The following is a 14,758-nucleotide window of genomic DNA, read 5'->3' as shown; positions in this document are numbered from 1 at the left end:
AGACATATCACATACTCCCTTGCTGCTGATTGCATTGTCTAGAGTCTCTTCTTTCCCTTTAACTCTACCTGCCTCCCTGCCTCCCTCATTCCCTACAACAGCACTCCAGCTGTGCTGCCTTGTTGATTAGATGTGAAGGTTTCAGGTCACAGCCAGTGGGCGCTACTGCTGCGTGTGTAAGGGTATTTCATCTGTACCCCTGGTTTTTTTTCTTAAATCATAATGATGACACTCTTCTAAGTCATCTTTTCCCTACCTTCTTCCACTTACTACCCTTGGCTGATTGTTACCCTTCGGCCTCCTCTGAAATTGGCCTTAGGTGAGAAAAATCAGGGCTTTTCTATCTTCTCTCCTCTCAGCTTTATCTTTTATTGAGTGGTGCTGTTTTTATATTTCTCATCCTGAAGTCCATTTCTATATTGTTGTCACCCACCATTTTCCACAACACATTTTTTTTTTTTTGTTTTGTTTTGGGCAGTAGCTCTTAGGTAAAGTGGGAAAGAGTCTCTGACCTTCCTTAGTTTCAGAATATTTATTTACTCTTTATTAGCCTGGGAAATGAATATTGAGTTCTCAGCCCTGCCACACTCTGCTGTCATCATCAGCTGATATGATTTTTTTTTAAGCTCAGGTTTTGATATGTTAAAAAAAGGACAGATACCAGTGTTACTCAGACTTACCAGCTCTCAAAGCATTTGGTGGTTAAACTTGAAGAAAAGATGACATATATATGCATACATGATTCCTCTGAATAAATTTTATTTTCCTGTAATTCCTTTTAAATATTAAAAAAGTTTAAACAAACAGACCTCTCATTTGGTCATCTTTGCAATATATTTGAGCCTGGTTTAGAGTATGATAACTGGAACAAATAGAGCCTTGAATTTGGTATGTTCATAGCTGGTGATGTTATTGCTTCTCGCAGTCCTCAGTAGGGATTAAAACATAATTTGTTGTACCTGGCAGATCCTGGAAATCGATAGGCTTGACTTCCTGGCAAACTGTAGTGTCTTCTACTTTTCTGTTCAGGACTACTAAATGCTAAAAATGTGAGATTCATCCTTAAATGTATTTATTGTGTTCTAATATATACATACATATATATACACACAAACACACACACACATAAATAGATAAAAACATACTCATTCCAGGAACATGGAAAAATGGTAATCAAGATCTAAATCTCTAAGTGTTTATTTACCAAAAAATATTTTCCATCATTAAGCCTTGCTAAAAAGCTTAAATGCATCATGCTAAATTTTTTAATGCAATATGCTAAATCTGACATTATATTCAACATTCATTTAACAATGAATTCATTTAATGATGAATGAATGAATTTAACAATGAGCACATGTAACATTTTAATAGGTCCTCATTATTTGCATGGATTTCAAAAAATCCATGATCCCACCCTTGCAGTTTATTGATCAGACTGAATTTCAACAAGCAATTATCATATCATACAACAATTAATATGGCAAAGAAAGTAGAAAGTGAAATGGGAACATGTAGTATAAGCAACTAGCCCAATTCTAGTAGATGAGATAAGCACTTAACCACAGACAAAACAGATAGGTAAATTATTTACAATGGTAGAAGGTGATATATGCTTCACATGACTAGAGAAGGGTTGCCATTTTAAATATTCTGTTCATCAAGGAAATGCTATTTATGTAAAGACCTGAAGGAGGAACAAGGATTATTCAAGAAGTGGTTTGGCTGAAGAGGGTGGCAGGAAGATAGAAGAGCAGGGCATGTGTCTTAGTGCCAGAGTGTACAAGGGATTTTTGAGGAACAGAAAGGAGGCCAATGCAACTGAAATGGACAAGGATGAGAATAGAAGAGGAAGTCAGAGAAGTCAAGAAGAACCAGGTCTTAGGCCATTATAAGAATGTGGCTTTAACTCTGAATAAAATGGAAGTTTCGTTAGGGTATTGAGCAGAAGAATGATATGCTATTGGGCAGCTCTGTGAAAATGAAGAGAGTGAGGAAGATTCAAAATAGGAAGGCCAGTTAGAGAGCTTTTACAGTAATTTAGGGACAAGGAATGATAATGACAGACCTATAGTGGCAGCAGTAGAGGTAGCGAGAAGTGAGTGGATTCTGGATACATTTTAAAAGATATATTTTAAAGAACACCTTGTTATTTTAAATACTCATGACCCCGATAATCAAGTTGTTGTTTTTCATCTTTAATATTTCATCATATTTATAATTGATGAAAACAAAAGAACTGATGCCCCTGCAATGTGTTACAATAAGAGCAAATACAAGAATGGAATAATATGGCTATTGGTTACAAAAATGAGCTGTTAGTAAGCTATCTTTCGGGGATTTTCAGAAATAATAAGTATGGGAGACATTTTGATGAATGTAGGGGTGTTCTAGTAGTAGATAACCCAGGGAAAGGTTACTGTCGTATCCCCATTCTCTAGTATGAGGTTCTAAATATATGTTGGCTTAATGAATGAATAAATGAGTGAAACAATCTCTTCATCAGTCAGTTAGAACAGTCACTATGTCAATATGTTAATGGTCAAGACACTTTTAACATGTAAACTGAAACTAACAATGTAAATACTTCAAGATTTCATACATATTTATATATAGATGTTAAAAATATTTATTTTACAAAGTTTTATTGTATTCAATTTAAGACTTTTTAATTTAACTTTATTTAAAATATAATTAAAATTTAAAAAATTCTATATGTCTTAATTTACTGGCTCTAACCAAAATATTTGATTGTGTCTATCTTAATATAATAATGTGGCAATCATAAGTTTTAAGTTCCAAAAGATGCCAAGAACATATATTTGCTAGGTTTTATGTGAATATTTAATAAATATACGACTCATAACAACCACATGCACCTAGTAGCAGTAGGATACTTAAATAAAATATGTAAACTCTGTAAGCTTTATGCTAAGTTTACAATGTCTATACAATAATTATCAGATTCTTAAAATTAGAAATCTCATACTTCATGTTTTATGCATGTGTGAAAATTATTTTTTCAAGTAGATAAATTTTGAATATCTAAATCTATATACACTCGTTAAATTATTTGATAAGCAACAAGTTTCTTTTTCATTCCTCTTCATATTTGTAATTATAATTACACCCAAATAAAATGATCTATTAAATTTACACTAAATGGTATTTAACTGTGTAACAGGAACCTAGGGCATGCCAATGCATATCGAAATTGCTCAAAAATGTAGTGGTGCTCGACTGCCAATCTTAACACAAAGGGATCTTCAGAATTCCTAATATGATAGGCAAGTAAAACTTTTCCATGATATGAAAGGAAAAGAAAGATTCTGAGGTTATTTTTTAAAATGTTTTCTATCATCTTTCAACTGCATCGCTGCATAATGATACAACCAAAGAAAGCTATCTATTTATTGTACTTGAAAAGATAAAGATGACTTTTCTCAGGATACAAAATCAATGTGCAAAAATCACAAGCATTCCTATAAACCCTTAATAGACAAACAGAGAGCCAAATCATGAGGGAACTCCCATTCACAATTGCTACTAAGAGAATAAAATACCTAGGAATACAACTAACAAGGGTGGTGAAGGACCTCTTCAAGGAGAACTACAAACCACTGCTCAAGGAAATAAGAGAGGACACAAACAAATGGGAAACCATTTGATGCTCATGGATTGGAAGAATCGATATCATGAAAATAGCCATACTGCCCAAAGTAATTTATAGATTCATTGCTATCCCCATCAAGCTACCATTGATTTTCTTCACAGAATTGGAAAGAAATTACTTTAAACTTCATATGGAATGACAAAAGAGTCTGCAGAGCCAAGACAATCCTAAGCAAAAAGAACAAAGCTCGAGGCATCATGCTACCTGACTTCAAACTATACTACAAGGCTACAGTAACCAAAACAGCATGGTACTGGTATCAAAACAGATATATAGACCAATGGAACAGAACAGAGGCCTCAGAAAGAACCCCAGACATCTACAACCATCTGATCTTTGACAAACCTGACACAAACAAGCAATGAGGAAAGGATTCCCTATTTAATAAATGCTGTTGGGAAAACTGGCTAGCCATATGCAGAAAACTGAAAGTGGACCCCTTCCTTACACCTTATACAAAAATTAACTCAAGATGGATTAAAGACTTAAACATAACACTTAAAATCATAACAACCCTGGAAGAAAACCTAAGCAATGCTATTCAGGACATAGGCACGGGCAAACACTTCATGTCTAAAACACCAAAAGCAATGGCAACAGAAGCCAAAATTGACAAATGAGATCTAATTAAACATAAGAGCTTTTGCACAGCAAAAGAAACTATCATCAGACTGAACAGGCAACCTACAGAATGGCAGAAATTGTTTGCAATCTATCCATCTGACAGAGGGCTAATAACCAGAATCTACAAAAGAACTTAAACAAATTTACAAGAAAAAAAACAAACAACCCCATCAAAAAGTGGGTGAAGGATATGAATAGACACTTCTCAAAATAAGACATTTATGCAGCCAACAAACACATGAAAAAATGCTCATCACTGGTCATTAGAGAAATGCAAATCAAAACCACAATAAGATACCATCTCACGCCAGTTAGAATGATGATTATTAAAAAGTCAGGAAACAACAAATGCTGGAGATGATGTAGAGAAATAGGAACACTTCTACACTGTTAGTGGGAATGTAAATTAGTTCAACGATTGTGGAACACAGTGTGGCGATTCCTCAAGGATCTAGAACCAGAAATACCATTTGACCCAGCCATCCCATTACTGGATATATACCCTAAGGATTATAAATCATTCTGCTATAAAGACACACACACACACACGTATGTTTATTGCAGCACTATTCACAATAGCAAAGACTTGGGACCAACCCAAACGTTCATCAATGATAGACTGGATAAATAAAATGTGGCACATATACACCATGGAATACTATGTAGTCATAAAAAAGGATGCATTCATGTCCTTTGCAGGGTCGTGGATGAAGCTGGAAACCATTATTCTCAGCAAACTATTACAAGAACAGAAAACCAAACACTGCATGTTCTCACTTAAAGTGCGAGTTGAACAATAAGAACACATGGACACAGGGAGGGGAACATCACACACTGGTGTCAGGGGATGGGTGGCTAGCGGAGGGATAGCATTAGGAGAAATACCTAATGTAGGTGATGAATTTATGGGTGCAGCAAACCACCATGGCATGTGTATACCTATGTAACAAAACTGTGCATTCTACACATGTACCCTAGAACTTAAAGTATTTTTTAAAAAGGTGACTTTGTCAGTGATTAGATGTGCTCATGCTAGATAATTCGTAATTTATATTTTGAATTTATATTCTAGGAAATTTACTAAGGCATCAATATAGTTCAGATTTTCACAGTTCAAATGTTTATAATGGTCTGCATTAGGTGTTAAATGTGGGAAAAGTGAAGTAGAAAGAAATTAAAAAAAAATAGACCTTAGTAGCTGTCAAATTTATGAAAATAATTAATATAACATTCTTTAGGTCATGTCATAAATAATTACAGCAAGGTCATCACAGCACATTATTACTGCTAATTTATATTTGTATAAATATTTAGTTATTAAAGATCAAAATGCTATATTTGCCAAAGAGAATTTTAGTCATTTTAAAAACAAGTATAAAAACTTACGGCAGGCCGGGCGCGGTGGCTCAAGCCTGTAATCCCAGCACTTTGGGAGGCCGAGACGGGCGGATCATGAGGTCAGGAGATCGAGACCATCCTGGCTAACACGGTGAAACCCCGTCTCTACTAAAAAATACAAAAAACTAGCCGGGCGAGGTGGCGGGCGCCTGTAGTCCCAGCTACTCGGGAGGCTGAGGCAGGAGAATGGCGGGAACCCGGGGGGCGGAGCTTGTAGTGAGCCGAGATCCGGCCACTGCACTCCAGCCTGGGCGACAGAGCGAGACTCCGTCTCAAAAAAAAAAAAAAAAAAAAAAAAAAACTTACGGCAAAAAAAAAAAATCTAGTTCATAAAAAAATAAATTGTAGCATCTCCAAATACTTAAACAAAGATTTAACTGAGCATCCACAATCTATATTCAATATTTCAGTAATTTCTATGGAAATTCTTGATATTTTAAAACAAAATAAATACATTGTTTTAAGTCTGGAGCACAACTGAGGTGTGAGACAGAGATTGGTTTGGTGGGAGTGTTTCCAAATCTTCCTGAAGTTCTGGAAAACAGAAACAAAACGAGTTATGGGAATACACCCGACAAGCTATAAATAAGTAATTGTATTTTTCACATTTTGATCTACAAAAGTTTTGTTGTACCTTCTCTCAGCCAGAGCACACTTTACAGCTTATTGTATTTTCTTTCTACTGACTTTGAGTAGTTTGTTCTGGTGGATTTACCTTTAGAAAAATACAGAAGCTTTACTATTAGTTCTTCTAGACCAACTAACCAACAATAGTCAAGCCAGAGACAAGCTATTGGTCATCTAAATAAGGAGATAGATTTTAAACTTTGAAATAAGGTTTCATGCCTGAAAGAATTCTCCCTCAGAACATCTCTCATTTCACAATTTCATTCAGATAGGAGTACACCAAGATATCTGATGAGCCAACAATGGGTCTTTCACAAGATTGTTTGTAGGGCTTCTTGTCAGAACCAATCAATGGCCTTCAGAACAAAAACTCAGCAGTAGTAAAAACAAGAGAAAGGAAAAAGGGTATTTTGTGGTCCAGGATGCATTTCAATAAGCCTAACCTCAAAGTGACAGATGAGGAATTTAAACTGCTCAGTATACTTCTGCAAATAAGGTGTGTGAGAGTGCTTTTCATTAAAATGAGTCTCACTTCACACATGCTTATGAGTCTTCCTGATGGCATTCTCTGACTCTCATTAAAGGACTTGCAAAGTGTAAAACTTCTCCAACAGAGTTTTTCACATCACTCCTTATATGTTTATATATATGTGATATATAAATTTTACCAGGAAAACATCTTGAAAGAGTATTTGAACTGAAAAGTATATTCATAACATAAATTAAACAAGAGTTCTGTTTGATCTTTCCTTGAGAGAAGTGCATTTACATTTTCAAATGTGATCATTTATTAAAGTGCCATAGTTTATGTTAGACATTGCAGAAAAGATCATGCTTGCTTGCTAGGGTACAGGCTTTAGCTATGAGTGAATAGATTAACAAATGGGTCTTCGGATACATTTTTATTGTTCAATGACTCTCTTAATTCCTTGAAAACATAATCATAACAAACATTTTTTTGATGAGTATCTTCAGGGCTTATAGTATAGTGAAAATCAGTATTTACAAAGTCTAAATTAGTATTATCCTGATGCTTGAATTATTTTGAATGAATATTCATGTTTTAATTCCTCATTGTTAACTTTTATTCTTGTTATGTTCAACACATTTGTATTATTCTTTATAAGTACACGTGTGCACACACTATTTTCACAACAGGAAAATATGCCTTATGTCTGAGTGTTTAAATGCCAAAGAATATGTGATGCCTTACATAGAGAAAACTGGAAACTAAATACTTCACATTACTCTTAGAAATTTTTTTTTATTGTGTAAATCAATGGAGTGTTTTTTCACGTTTGCATAATGAAATAATTACCTACTCTTGTGTAGCTATTTTTAGTTATGTGAAGGAACTCTACATGCCTTTTTAAAAACCCAATTTATATAATAAAAAACTAAATGACACTGAGATTCCATGACTTACCTTGGTGACTTTTACAAGCTGAAAGTTTTGTCCTGTGATTTATGTTTAATAATTTAACACATTAATAATATTTTAGATGTGGATTGTTGAACATAAGCATGGAGATTATTTAAATGAATATTTAATTTTTATTCACCTTGCCAGAAGACAGAACATGGGTTTAATTGCCTGATATGAAAAATAAAAAGATCAGTAAAAATGGTAATGTAAAAAAATGTTATAGAATAAAAGAAATATATGTATCTTACTTTTGGGCCATGGAATATATAATAATTGGCTGAGTGTTTGATATTGTAGAATAAAAATTATAGTACAATGTTCTCTTATTTTCCTACTTGAAGAGATTGTCTATATGTGGTACATACTCTCAAAATGTACATTTTTAAGTTCCAGTTTTTCGTTCTGAATATATAAAATAACATTGTGAATATTTTATATAGCAAACTTAGCACTGTAGATACAAAGGATATCTGATGAATAGTACTTCTTTTGTATTTTTCTTCCATGTTGATTGCCACAAAAACACTCTAGAGAAAGCTACCATTAAGGCAGCGTGGGATACTGACCCACTGATAGACAGGATGTTGCTGTGAGCAACATTCTTTGAAAATTGCAGACATGAATATTTTAATACTAATATGGAAAGAAGGGTGAAATTTATGGTGGCACTAGAGTCTAAAATACACAATTCACGTTTATATATACTGGATATTTTCCTACCTTCTTTGGAGTAAATTAGCGATTTAGAGAGCATAGTATCTCACACATACACGTGTCCACACGCATACACACTGGGAGGACGTGCATACCAGAAGCTTTGCTGTAACTATATTCTAGGGACTTATACAGGGTGAGTTAACGATATTCTTTTGCAAACTCAAATTATTTTATTGCAGTTCACATGCTGAATTCTGCTCTATAGCAAATACTGTTTAAGGACCCTCCAGTGTATTTAGAGCGCTTAATATAGCTGAATGATTGGTGAGAGTTGACAAGGGAACATCTACTTTTGAAAACTTGCAAATCAATCTGTAGCACTTCCCTCAATGTCCATTTCACCCACCTTCACCTTTAACTATTTTCTCTTCATGCTTTTTTTTTTCTCATTTGCATCTTTTTAGCTTTAAAAACTAAAATTGTGCCGGACGCTGTGGCTCACACTTGTAATCCCAGCGCTTTGGGAGGCCGAGGTAGGCGGATCACCAGGTCAGGAGATCGAGACCATCCTGGCTAGCATGGTGAAACCCTGTCTCTACTAAAAATACAAATAATTAGCTGTGTGTGGTGGCGGGCACCTGTAGTCCCAGCTACTCGGGAGGCGTGAACCCAGGAGGCGGAGCTTGCAGTGAGCGGAGCACTCTAGCCTGGACGACAGAGCGAGATTCCATCTCAAAAAAAAAAAAAAAAAAAAAAAAAAAAAGAAAGAAAAAGAAAAAGAACTAAAATTGTGGTTGATGGCATAATCAAGATTGAAGAATATTATTGCCATTTCTGTTACTTCCCTTCCCAGAGTGCCCCATACTTTACCACACCAGCCTTGCTCTGTTCCCTTTCCCAACATCCATTCTTTTGTACATAGGACTTGATTTAAATTGTCCCAATTTTGAAGTCACATTATAAATAAAGTCTGTCCTACAATAGGCTGCAATTTAAAAAAAGAGAAGAACCCTCAATATAAAACCTTTTGCGTGTGTGTAGAAGTGGGGATAAATTCCTCCAAATCATTGGGCTGGAATAATCCCTGTAACCTCGTCTGCGGTTTACACTGACTGGGTAAGATGATTTCTGTGCTATTTAGCTCAGTTACAGGCAAATTTAGTTTCAGGAACTAAAATTTGTGAACACTGGAATGTTTCAGGTACTAATATCTACATTTTATTATCTTATGATGAGCAGTATGCTTAATTAAGGTGCGTAGAATTGACTCTGCCCGAAAATAGGAGTAAATGGTTATCATTAGGTAGTTTAATTAATTCTAGGGATCCGATTTTTTCCCCTAAAAATGCATGATTACTGTCCTGTTTAAAAGTAAAATTCAAGATTTCTTTTTTAAAAAATGTCCACACACATCCATGGAAGAAAACATAAAGAAAAACTCCACACAAAATCTGTATAACTAGATGGACTGTTAAAGAATTTTCCCCAGTCCAATCCAAATCTCAAATTCCTTTGAAGCTTTCATAGTAATATGTCGTGTAATGTTTGAGGTAGCTTTTTGAGGCACTTACTGCTTAAAAACTTTTCCAGTTAGGATTTGTACACAGATGTACCAAACTATTTCTCATTTTTAGAAACTTTATGAAAAATAAGTAGAAATGTATTGATGTTATTGCTCTTTTTTATTTTTAAGTTAAAGAGAAAATTCAGGTGCCATGGTAAGAGGCACTGTTGAGTTTTACAGTCAGTTTGTGGTGTGATATCTTTATTTTAAACAACTACGCAAACTATTGGTAAGTGAGCCAGAGCTTCTGAGTTTGATCCCAGAGCTGTCATTAATTTCCTCTGCTGTAATAAATATGTCATCTGAGCCCTGTCTTCATCTTCTCATCAGTAATACCAGAATAAGACTGTAGTACTTACTGACCTCAGAGAGATAAAATAACAAGTATTGTAATAGAAGAAATACACGTTTAAAATGTCTGGAAGATTACCTGGCTTTTTAAAAAAAATATGCTAGATAAATATATTATATATATTCATTTTTTTAAAAAGTTCCCTTGTGATTATCACAAAAGACAAGCCATGTATTTGTGAGCTAAAACTGAACTAAAACACTTTATTTTAGAGTTTTTTGGTTTCCAATACAAAGTCTTAGGAAAGCAATTGGACTCCTACCCTGTTGAACAATCCTGATATGTGTGAGATTCTCATTGCATAAAAAAAATTGCTTCTGTTATTCTCAAATGATACCCTGAAATTGGAAGATTTTGTGCATGTATTGAAGAGTGGAAGCTCTATTGGTTAAAAATATATTTAAAGACAAAGCAAATAAATAATTTTAACAAAGTTAATATAAACAATAAGACAACAGAAGACAGTACCAAGCTATTAAATGCATAAGGGACCTCAAAATTCATTAGGCCATTCCACTCCCTCATTAAATGGTATTTGTCCTTTAGAAGTGTATCTTATCCAATATCATCAACAATAACTTATTTTAGGGATTATAATAATTCAAGTCTTTTCTCCTGTGACATTCACTCCTTTGTAGCTTACCGACAAAGTGAATTAATTCTTCCCACACAAAGAAAACATCACATTTCAAGGAACACAAGTTTAGTGTTTATATATAGTCATACAAAACACTCTTTGACTTAAAGATTTTTGTGTTTAAATAATTTCTTGCCTGGAACTAAATAGATATTTAGTTCCTATATACAAGATATAGAGATATTTTGTAAGAGACCATTTTAATAATTTTTTCCTCAATTTAACTTGTGTAACTATGGATAAACCAGATGTCTTTGCAATTTGAAATTGGTTTATTAACTACAGTGAACTGGACTTGAAAGCTTCTTTATATCTAAAGCAAAATAAGCATAGCATATTGATTAATTTTGATAGGTTTTAAAGATTATTTGAATTTTCTCTAGTATAAATTATTATTTTGGAGATATTAAACATATGTGAAATATACATATTTTATTAGTATTTATGCTTCTTTATAACATAAAGTATTAATGACAAAGAAATTATTGAAGACAGGAACCCTGGCTTATTGACTCTTTTTAGCCTTAGCACCACCTATTTTATAGTATTATTAAACATCTATAATACTTCTGTTGAATGAATGAATTATTCATTTTGGATTATGTGTATCAGTTCATATTGGAAGGTTTAAACTACATGTGAATGCAATATGGGTTCCATAAAATAGACAATTCAAAGGCCTAAAATATATTTAAAAATTCATATTCAGGAATAATTTTAACTTCTGCAGAAATTAAACTTATTCCAGAATAGAATGCAGTTGCTTTTTAGAGAATGGAAAAAAAGATAACACATGGAGGGTCAGAAATTTTCAAATCTTAATCTCTAATTTGTTACCTACTAACTGTATCGCCCAAGACAAGACACTGAACCTCTCATTTTACCCAATTGTGGGATAATAATACTTACCTACATTACATGGCTATTGTGTTCATTAAGTAGACAATGATTGCAAAGCTCTCTGAAGATTGTAGAATATATCATAAATCCTAAGCCAAATTCTCCCATTCAATACCTTCTACTGGGTTATAGATACAGAGAATTCTAACTATATTAGAAAAGTTTGTGAGGAGTAACTGATCATGAGACTTTGTGAGAATTTTTGTTGGACAGAATGTTGTTATACAATTAAAAATTATTGCTTGGCATATAGATCAGAGCTAATGTTCCTCAGTTGCAGAAACAAGCCATACAACTTCTAACAATCAACAAATGGTTAATGAATCCGATTTGAGATTCTTTAGGTTACTCCTTCCTGTCCACCCGCCGAGGAAGCATCGTTCAAGTTTCTCTTCCTACTGCTGTCATGTCTAGTCAGAGTTTCCGAAAGAGCCCAAACAACTGCAGAAACTCTTCATTGGAAGGTTGGGCTTTGAAATAACTGATGAGAGCCTGAGGAAACATTCTGAGCCATGGGGAATTCTGAAGGACTATGTGGTAAGGAGAGATCCAAAGACCAAGTCCTCCAGGGGCTTTGGGTTTGTCACATATGCCACTGTGGAGGAGGTGGATGCAGCCATGAATGCAAGGCCACACAAGTTGGATAGAAGAGTTGTGGAACCAAAGAGAGCTGTCTCAAGAGAAGATTCTCAAAGATCAGGTGCCCGCTTAGCTGTGAAAAAGATTTTTGTTGGTGGCATTAAAGAAAATACTGAAGAACATCACCTAAGAGATTATTCTGAACAGTATGGAAAAACTGAAGTGACTGAAATTATGACTGACAGAGGCAATGTCAAGAAAAGGGGCTTTGCCTTCATACCCTTTGATGACCATGACTTCGTGGATAAGACTGTCATTCAGAAATTCCATACTGTGAATGGCCACAACTGTGAAGTTAGGAAAGCCCTGCCAAACAAGAGATGGCTAATGTTTCATCCAGCCAAACAGGTCAAAATTGTTCCGGAAATGGTGGTGGTAGTCGTGGAGGTGTTTTTGGTGGGAATGACAACTTTGGTTTTCTGGGAGGAAACTTCAGTAGCTTTGTTGGCGGTGGGGATGGCTATAATGGATTTGGTCATGATGGAAGCAATTTTGGAGGTGGTGGAAGCTACAACGATTTTGGCAATTATCACAATCAGTTTTCAAATTTTGGACCCATGAAGGGAAGAAACTTTGGAGCCAGAATCTCTGGCCCCTATGTTGGTGGAGGCCAATATTTTGCCAAACCACGAAACCACGGTGGCTATGGCAGTTCCAGTAGCAGCAGTAACTATGGAAGTGGCAGATTTTAATTACTGCCAGGAAACAGCTTAGTAGGAGAGGAGAGCCAGAGAAGTGACAGGGAAGCAATAGGTTACCACAGATTTGTGAACTCAGCCAAGCACAGTGGTGGCAGGGCCTAGCTGCTACAAAGAAGCCATGTTTTAGACAATACTCATGTGTATGGGCAAAAAACATAAGGACTGTTTTTGTGACTAATTGTATAACAGGTTATGTTGGTTTCTGTTCTGTGGAAAGTGGAAAGCGTTCCAACAAAGGGTTTTAATGTAGATTTTTTTTTTGCACCCATGCTATTAATTGCTAAATGTAATTATGATGCTAAATAAATGTGTCATTTAAAAATTTTTTGATTTAAATATTGTGTTTAGTAGTTAAAAACTGATATATGTAGAATGAATTTAAAATACATTTAACAATTATATTCATCAGATGACTGATAAATTAGAATTAGAATCTGTTGTGAGTTGCTGAACACCCCAAATTAGAGTATCTTAAATAAAGCATATTATTTATTCTCAGTGCCATGTGCCCCCACCAAGAATTCTATTACTCTCAGATGTATAGATATAGTGGTACAAGTTAGCAGTCCTATAGTGTCTTTATCAACGTACACCTAGAGACTGTTAAAATACGTAGCCATATCTTAAGATGTAAAGAGCTACAGGACATCTACAAAAAGAAAGAAATTACAGATGATTTTTTAAATATAGTGCTAAATATTTGTCATATGATAAATTAAGGAAAAAATCAATAATAAATTAAATAGTAAAAACTGGTTCATTTATTCTTACTGAATTACTTTTCCCAAAAAGAACTATACTCTTAGAGTGATGGATATAGAAGTCTAGGTCAGAAAATTATTAAATGAGTAATTATAATTGAAATCCACTGGAGTGATTCTAATTGGATGGTTTAGTTGGCTAACATATTATTTTCTCAAAGATATGGTAGATGTGCAATTCTGGCATCAGAGAACTGGCTTTGATATGTTCCATTGTTCTACATACGATTCTAGGCTTTAGTAACCTATCTTAGATATAATTTGTTTATTGTGCTAATGAAATTAACTGATTAGAGATACTTGATGGGATAATGAAAAATTTATTACTTCCACTGGGATTGAAGTTAAATCAAACCAGGACAAGAGGAAAAAGTCTTATATTTATTGAGCAGCTACTATGTGCCACACATGCCTGGTACCTTTTCACATGTTACTCATTTATTTATGACAGTACTCTTATGAGGTAGATGTTATAACACCTACCCCATAAGACTACTGTCATAAATAATTTATAATTTATTCAACTAAACATTTGGAAGTATAAAAATTTTAAACTATCTGAATAAAATCTGACAGCATACCAAATCACATACCCAGAATTCATAGGCAGATACATTGGACTCCCACTGAGTATTCCTTCTATTACCATGACACATCCCAAAAGAAGTCTGGTAACATAATTTCTATATTTGAAGACACCTCATAGATGTCAATAAATAGCACACATATTTTACAAATAAAATAAAAAATGTTAAAAGTCCATAATTATAATTATCCTCATAACATTTAACTAGTACAG

General features: G+C 34.3%; 1 pseudogene; it reads left to right on the top strand.

Moving 5' to 3' along the window:
- The first annotated feature begins 855 nt into the window (after positions 1-855).
- On the top strand, positions 856-13,189 carry LOC112628207 (annotated as a pseudogene).
- Positions 13,190-14,758: the final 1,569 nt, after the last annotated feature.

Source organism: Theropithecus gelada, chromosome 1, assembly GCF_003255815.1.
Source record: "Theropithecus gelada isolate Dixy chromosome 1, Tgel_1.0, whole genome shotgun sequence".
In the NCBI taxonomy this organism is placed as follows: Eukaryota; Metazoa; Chordata; class Mammalia; order Primates; family Cercopithecidae; genus Theropithecus; species Theropithecus gelada.
This window is presented reverse-complemented; position numbering and strand designations above follow the sequence as displayed.